Consider the following 9476-nt stretch of genomic DNA (forward strand, 5'->3'; position numbering starts at 1 on the left):
AAGTTTTGAATTCAACACACAAAGGGAACTAAGTAGCATCTCTCACAAACATGGCATAGAGTCAATATTACAAGCTACTACTTATCTGGTTCATGTAATTTTTAGCAAGTGATTATCATGTCCCTAACAAGATTCACAATAGTAATATATATATACATATCACACAGTTGAAAAACAAGCTATTGAAGGGATATAATTTTCAACACATTGTCTCAAATACTTAAGATACTTATTTTTCTCCTAGTTAAATGACACATTATGAAACAAAATAGAATTTGCCTAAATATGTCGACTCTACTAGGAACAAAACCTGAGGAAAAGAGACATGACAACAAAAAAACCCAAGAGGACATCAAGACCTACAAAAAACCCCACACCCAACTTAAAATCATCCATTATCCCCAATACATCAAACTACTACATAACAAGAGAGTTAAGAATATACCTGTGTCACCATAGGTGTGGAGATCTGACGTTAATTACGAATTCAAATAATAAAATACCTTGGGTTGACTCCCAAGCAGTACTTGATTTTACATTGCGGTATGACGGGGCATACTTGGGTACTCAAACTTCCCCCAACAAGCCCATGGGTACCTTGATTACTCAGACTGCATCAAAGAAGCCCAAGAGTTGGCCTCCAACTTTGTCTTTCCACTTTGAACTAATGAACTGCACCCCTAATTATTTTTCTAATTTCCCATTATGCTCATAGGGTGGTAATATAAAAATAAAGGACTCAATAAGTAGATGTGGGATGTTGTACTTCTTGGCCCTTATGCGAAAAGTGTAGTTCTTTGATTCTGGCTCAGTAAATTCAAGAATATAGACATATATTTCCTCCTCCTTGTACTCTTCTTTAGGCTCAGATGGCTCGATCAAGATATGACTATCCAAACACAATGTGAAAAATGCTTTGAATGAGATCCAACATGGCTTAACTCAAGATTTACACTCTTCCTTACATCCCCACATAACTCTATTATGCTCTCCTTAAGAGTGACACTATCTATATGTTATTTGGTGATATCCATATAACTCTATATCACTAACACCACCCTCATAGTTTTAACCATATAAAATGCTATGAATTTATAGCACATCATCACCCTCAACTTAGAATGTTGGATGTCCTTAGGCAACAAAACATAAAAAAATAATATGATGATGCTTAACAAAGAGAAACCTACGATACCTATGCCAGTTAATCATTAATTTTAATCTCAAGATCATTACCCTCTCCACGTTCAATATTTTAAAACCAACTGTGTGGATTGATAAAGTACAATAATATGACACAAAGGAATTAAGTTATGGCATTACATTAGCAAAGAACAACCATGCATATATACAAGTTACACTACCCAAACAACTAAGCAGCTAGCAATACGACCCATGTTCCCTCACATCAAAAGAAGTCCCACTCAGTCATATAAAATAATGCATGTCAATGCAGGGACGGTCAAGAGACATTCACACTCACAAGAGAAGTTCCAATCAGTGTGCATCAAATAATATAGGCTTGCCCTTCTTTTCTTTACCTTAGTTATCAGACAGTCCAGTTAGGATCACTATAGGACTTTATTCGGCTTGTAATGTAGGATTGGAGGGATGGTATGGTACATATGGATATATCAAGTGACTAAGCCTCCTTGGCACTACAATTAATTTTGGGGTCCATACTTTAGCAAAAAAATTTCACTTTATTTCTGCCCTTATTTCTCCCTTTTTATTCTTTATGCATATTAATGTTAGGTATGGTTTCTTTATTCTTTCCTTTTCACAATTTTCACAATATGTTTTTTCTTTCACTCCTAGCCTTACTTTATTTCTTTATTTTATTTTTGCCCTCTTCATACCTACTATACATTATGCACCCCTATGATAGCTACCCTCAACTTACGCAATTTACCTAAGTTAAGGTGCACAATGTAATTTTAAGTTTATATGTCGATCCACGCTTCTAGGTTTTATATCAGTAAAATGGTTAGTTTTTATCTAATAACTACAGACTTAAAAAGTAATAGTTAATTGGGATCAAGATAAGGGTTAAAAAGGAGATATCCTGAGACAAAAAAATAAAATTCTTCTGCTCATCCAAAAGACTATAGAAGATACTTAATTTGTTGATTCTGCATACAAAGTATCAGGTTGGTTCAACAAACCATGATAACTATACAAAGTTGAGAAACCATAGAGAACACAATCCTAGTGTTCACCTACGATATCAAGATGTCATCCAAGAGGTCAGCTCTTTGGATTTTGGACTCTGGCACTTACTTTGCCCACTTGTGGTCCACATATCCTACTTGCGGTCTATATGTTGATTTAGTAAGTGCTGAGAGTCATCTTTTTAGCTCTTCTTCAATTCTCGAATATGCTTTGATCAAGAACAAGCCTTAAAGTGTTTCGAACATCCATAATTGCTCCAATAAGAAGCCATAAACCCCTTTTTTCATGAACTTTGCATCCAAAACGTGATTTCCTACAAAACATACCCAAAATAAATCACATCTAAAAAAATAACTCAGAAACTTTCAGAATCTCCTCGTTTTAAGCATCAAACGTGCTATATTTCTATATCACATTAATATTCACCTTAGACTGATTACAATCAATGTTGATATAGTTACTTGCTTGAGATTACTACAAAAATCCCCCCATTTACTATTCCAGTTCATCCCATTAACTATAATAATTGAGATCCACGGTTCTACGTATTTCCTTGGGATTCGACCCCAACCATTATTGGGTTATTATATTTGATAGTGACTGTATCATCTTCTGAGAGGAGGCATGGCTTGGACATTATTAAATTTTGGCACTATCATCAGAGAATACAATATTGATCTGTAAATTGAAGTTTTTATAGTATTTGGGTTTTTCTTTTTTATTTTTGTTATTAGTTAGGAATTCACCGGTGTACGCCTAGCTTACGGAGTAGAGGGATCCTTTACTCTAATTGAATTCAAATCTAGAGAGGATTATACAAACACCTAGTAGGATTTTAAAGAAATAAAAAGGTGCTAATTCTAAAAGGGTTCATGATGTTGTATCTCCCTCTCCTCCCAAAGAAGTACATAATATTATTGATCGTTACACTGATGAGCTGTTATGTCAAGATGAAACTGAGAGAAGGGAAATAAAAAAAGATCAGAGGGTACTTAGGATGGCAAAGCTAGCTGAGCAAAGACAAGCACCAAACCATCGAACAATACTCTATGGAAATCAGAATAGTACTGGAGGTGCCCGTGTTTAAGTTACCCCAGCATATCAGTATATGCATCCATATATAGATGATGTAGAAGATTTAGGATATGTTGAGTCGGCAGAGACTGGAGCTATTATTCCTCTTGTTTTACCCTAATCATCAAGTTTGACATCATGAGCGCAATTATCAAGCTCCTAAATTTTAAGGGTATGTTTGCAAGTTTGCCTTCAAATGATGAAAATATGCACCTTGCTAATTTCCTCGAGATTGGCAGTTATTATACCATTCAAAAGGTGAATTAGGAAGCACTTAGACTGAGGTTTTTCCCCTTTACACTTATATGAGAAATATCTTTATGGCTAGGGGAACTGTCAAGAGGATCTATCACCACGTGGAATAAGTTGCACAAATAATTCTTGAACTGATTCTTTCCTCCATCTAGGGTGTTGCAGCTCAAGGATGAGATCTATAATTTCAGGCAGCTGCAGTCTGAGTCCATGTATGAGGCTTGGTTAAAGTTCATAAAGAATTTGAGTATGGTTCCCAACCATTAGATTTCAGGGACAAACTTATTGAAGTTATTCTATAAAGCCCTGACCATAAGTTATAGAGCTATGATTGATACTATCTATGGAGGGGCCTTTATAAGATTGCGATGAGAGATAACTTTTATTATTATGGATCACATCTCGCTCACTAATTGAGGGTGGTAGAATCGGTAGGATGAGAGAGGTTATGTTACTTACTCTATTGGAGCTATTGGTGACCAAAGAGTAAGCTAATGATTTTATAGCATAAGAGATTGTGCTACTGAAGACTAATATTGGTGTTTTGGCAAAGTAGTTCATGACCATGAATTCCAAAAAATTTCATATTGTAGGAGAACAGGGTGCAACTTCTAGAGCTAATGAGCCTGCATTAAAAAATGTGGCTAGGTATTCAAATCATCACTTGAAGGGTTTTCAAGCTCAAGGGCAAGGAAATCGAGGTTGAAACTATTATGATGACTAATATAGAGACTGCAGTAGGGACAAAGATAGTGACTAAAAATAGAGAGATGATTCCAAAGAGAAAGGAGACAAGCACATTCTGCATAGCAGACGAGATATGGAATCAAGAATGGAAGAAATACTGACCAAATTGGTGAAGGGGCAAGAAAGTCAGGAGGCTAGCCTTAAGGAGATTAATAATGACATTTCATCTTTAACCCAGCAGGTTGAGTCTTATGCGATGACTATCAAGAAGTTAGAACATCAGTTTGGGCAGATGTCTGCTACTTTGCATCAAAGGCAGCCAGGTACCCTCCTGAGTAACATAGTGCAGAATCCTTCAAACATCATTCATTGTCTAGCTATCACCACTAATTATGCTGCCACTAATAATGATCCCCCTATATCTACTACTAAGGAGTTAAAGATTGATTGCATTAAGAGCGATGAGACACCTAAGAGAGTCAGAGAAGTTGACATGAGGTGATAATGATTTTGAATATTATAGTGGTAAAGATTGGGTTGTTGAGATGAATAATCATGTGCACCATTATAGAGCGACCCATTTTATACTGTTAGTAGAAAAGAAGGAGGATCTCAAAGCAGTCAACATTCCGTGTTCTATTGGTCCTTTTAATGTCAAGAAGGCTTTATGTGACTTAGGATCATGAGTAAATGTGATGCCACTAGCTATGTAAAAGTTGTTGAGGATAAGGGAACTCAAACCTACATCCAAAAAACTATTAATGGCTGACTCATATATTAAGAAACCGATGGGTGTTTTGTGTGACATAGAAGTAAGGGTGGTGTCCCTTATATTCCCCGCTGATTTCATGGTTCTTGATTATGAGGTGGATTTACAAGACACTATTATATTAGGTCGACCCTTTCTATGCACTTTTAGGGTGTTGATTAATATGGATTTGGGGGATATCACCTTTAAACTGAATAATGAACAAGTAGTATTTGATGTATGTATGTATGACAATGCAATAGCCAGACGATATGTAAGTGGTATCTGAACTTGACACTATTGATGAGGATATTGTTGCAGAGGTCAGTCTACAAAATACACTAGGTGTTGATGAGAGACATATGGTAGATCGATTTTCAGAGATTAAGATACTAAATTTAGGACATAGAAGGGAGAAGGTGGATATCTAGGGAGTAGATATGTGCTCACTCACTGAGAGCCACATATTATCCATCCCTTCAGTTGTATCCCTAATTATTAATCCATCACCTTTGTGTGATCCCAAACATTTTGATTTATTCATGAAGAATGATGTGGCAATCCCCGTAATTGGGACCAAGAAAGGCTGATTAGGGGAATTGCAGAATCCAGACAAGTCATATAAGTATGCCCTGAAAAGGGCACCCATGATTCGATGGAAACTATATTTTTTAATAGGAAGAGGCATGCCGAGCTAGCTGCAGTTGCATCTTCTCATAGTGAACTACCACCACCATGGCCTTCGCCTATGGATATACCCTCACCTAGGGATGCTCATGACATAGACACTTAGTGTATCCCAGATATGTCCTTATTCCCTTTGTATTATATTGTTCTAGCTCATTGGGGATAATGTATAGTTCTTAGTTGGGGGTAGGATATACCATAGCCGCCGCGAGTTTTGTTGTCGTGCTTCTTTTTCTGTCGACTGTGATATGGTTGTCAAACCAACATATCTAGGATAAATTTGTGTCATATTGTGCTTTATTTTATATTTTGTTGTGTTTTTGTTTAATTGTGAGATTCTTAACTATTTAGGGCAGTAGTCATGTTTTTTATTAATTCTTAAGAAAAATGATACCCCTCCAAAATTTTATGTTTTAGAACTGTGTAAATGTATCTATGTGAACATTGTGGATCTTGGTATGGCATTAGGATTAGGGACATGATAATCACTTGATAATAATTGCATGAATCAGATAGGTAGTAGTTACCAATATTGACTCTATGCCATGTCTATGTGAGATACTACCTAGTTTCCTTTCGGTGTTAAATTCAGAACTTGCCTGGTTAGTCTTGCCTAGGTTGAAAGATAGTCGAGTTAGGAAAGGATCATAGGCCATTTTTAATTTTATTCCACTTTTAGCCTAAATGACCTTCCATCTGTGAATTATATCCATTGATCCCTATTTTGATCCTTATATCCTATTTTTCTTGTTTCACCTATTCACCTTTCTATTTATATTATAATAAACCTACTTTGGCCCTGGTCCTCCTTGGACATTGTTCACCTCAAATCAAGCAAAATACTTAAGTTGAGGGTGGCCATCATAGGGGTGCATAGTATAAAAGTGGGTGTGTAGAAGGGTAAAAAAAGAGAAAAATATTAGTAGGGCTGGGTGTGGTAAAAAAAAAGAAAAAGAAAAGAAAAATTGTGAAAAGGGGGAGAAATAATGGTGAAATAAAAAGGAAATTGGCTAGTATGTGAGACCCCAAATTTAATGTAGTGCCAAGGAGGCTTAGTCACTTGATATGTCCATATGTACCATACCAACCCCCAAGCCTACATTACAAGCTGAGAAAATTCCTATAATGATCATAACTTGACTGTTTGAATGCTAAAGCAAAGAAAATAAGGGCAATCCTATGGTATTTAACACACATTAATTGGAACTTCCCTTCTGAGTGTGAGTGTCTCTTGACCATCCCTACTTTGACATGTATTATTTCATATGTGTAAGTGGGAAATATTTGTTGTGAGGTCATTTGAGTCATATTGCTAGCTATTTGCTTGTCCCGAGTAGTGTAATTTGTACGTATGTTTGGTTGTCTGTTACTAATGTAATGCCATATCTTGATCCCATTGTGTCACATTGTTCTAATTCATGTTCATACACAATTGGTTTCAAAAAGTGAGATAGGAGGGGGTGTTTTGATTTGAGATTAAAGTGTTGACAGACTGGCTTAAATAGCTTAGATTCTCCTAGTTAAGTGTCATTTTTGTTTTCTTGTGTTTTGTTTCCTGAGGACATAAAAACGTTCTAAGCTGAAGGTGTTGATGTGTTATATAAATATAGGGTGTTGAGGGTGTTTTAGGTCATATATATGTGTTGACGGGCTCACCAACACATATATATGACCTAAAATAGCCCCTACCTATGTTTAAACATCCTTAACCTCATTCTAACTCATTCAAATCCTCAAAACTTCACTTTTTTCTTTAAATTCAAACTTCCCACTTTAAACATAAACTAACCCCACACTTAAGTATAGGCTAAATTGACACTTGTTTGAGATACCAACTTGTTTCCACACACTAAAAACAAGTTCCAACTTTGATTTTGCTTGACTTCTTCATTGTTCACTTCCAGTTCTTCATAAAAAAAGATAAATTTCTCGGCTCCTAATAGTTATGTATTGATCTATTCATTGTTTAAACAAGTTGATATATGTATTCCATTGCAAAATATATAGAATCTATCATGCTTGTATGTACGATCCTTCAAGTAACCTAAAATCTTAATGAAGGGCCTTGTTTTGAATTAAAATATAATGTTAGGCCCCAACCAGAAGTTGAACTTGAATAATTAGAGTAATATCACTATTTGAGCATGTTTTTTTACTTTGAAATTCATGATTTTTGATAGGTGTGTGCATATTGGACTCTTTAGGATTTCAAATAGGTTATAAGAGTGTGAAAATTGAGAAAAGATTCAAACTTTTCAAATTTTGAGTTTTTCTTCAACTTTTGTTATCCCTCATTCTTGTTTGAAACTAATGACTACTTTTTCAAGAACATATTGAACCAAAATCTTAGGAAAAGATTGTGATACCTTAAGAAGATAGGACAACTCCCCCGATCCTAGTGGTTCGGTAGAGGAGTACCTAATTCAGTAGAGCAAAAAGGTGGCAACTGGAGTAACACGTAGATTTACTAGAGGATAGATGCATTAGGCTGGTGAGGCAACTGTAGCTCAGCAAAGGATAAAGCCAGCACGAGTGTCATGCCCACTCACTCTTTTACCTGATGATGATGATAATTAGGAGGAGACAAATTCTGAGACTACTTCATAGGTTGCTGCTCAGGACCCCCGATCTAAGGATGAGTCCTAGGATTCATCCGAGGAGGAAGAGCAGGAGAAGTTATCAACAGTGCCCTAGTATGAGGAGGGTACCACCACACATGTACAACAGTCAGATGTACCGTAGTATGAGAAGGGTATAGTGTAGCCTTCCTATGATAATTCAGTATAGTAGGGGTAGAGTCATGTACCCACACAAGTAATGAAGGCACCTCCACGGTGGTATGTAGAGGATATGAAAGCGGTTATGATACAGATAGTCATTTCTTAAATATTGGAAGGCCTAAGAGACTTATTTATGAGGAGCGCTGGATCTATCTATCTAGACTAAGTCAAGCACCATAACTATGAGCTGTATTTGATCGATTCAGATAGAGTGGATAACTTAACCACTTGGTTCATATAGCTCATCTATGGTGCATGATTTTAATGCATCATATTGAGCTACAGTAGATATTCCCATGCGCAGATTACCAGGATTAATGGGGCACATAGAGCCGACACATCTTGATCATACACTTGTGAGAGGGGTCAGAGTTTATATTTTAGTAGAGACTATTTGTAGAGTCATCTTTGTCCCAGATTACGCTACTGTTGTATCCATAGCAGAGTATAACCATAGACTGAGGGTCACATATGATAGACACATTATATGAGAGGTAGAGTACAGAAGAGAGAGGGTTTACATGCCTAGATGAATAGCAAGTCATATTTCACTTTTGAGTGATGCGACCTTACGAATTGAGGGGCATGGTGTAATCACGAAAGGCCTGTTGACATTTGAGGCAAAGTTTTGGTGGTTTCTAATTAGATATCGATTGTTTCCCACAGCTTTGGATAATTTGTTGACTTGGGAGAGAGTAGCCCTGGTTACTTGTTTGATGATTGGATATGTTGTTGATTTTGATACCACTCTCCGGCATCTGATCCACGATAGATTATTTAGGAAGTTGACTAATCTTCCATTCCCTTAGATGATTTAGAGGCTGAGTGATGAGGCTAGTATACCTAAGATACCAAGCTTAGATGAGAGGGTACTTGTAATGGCTACTACATAGATAAAGAGTATTAAGGGTCTAGCACGGTCAATCCTTCCCAGGAGATCCAGAGAGAAAGGAACAGTACCTCGATCCCCGACTAAGGGCCCAATAGTTTCCACAAAGCCTAGTTATACACATCGAGGTGATGTAGATGTTTATATTAATATGGATATAGGGGAGTAGAGAGAGGCTCCAAATTTG

The sequence above is a fragment of the Capsicum annuum genome, chromosome 11 (assembly GCF_002878395.1).
Source record: "Capsicum annuum cultivar UCD-10X-F1 chromosome 11, UCD10Xv1.1, whole genome shotgun sequence".
Classification (NCBI taxonomy): Eukaryota; Viridiplantae; Streptophyta; class Magnoliopsida; order Solanales; family Solanaceae; genus Capsicum; species Capsicum annuum.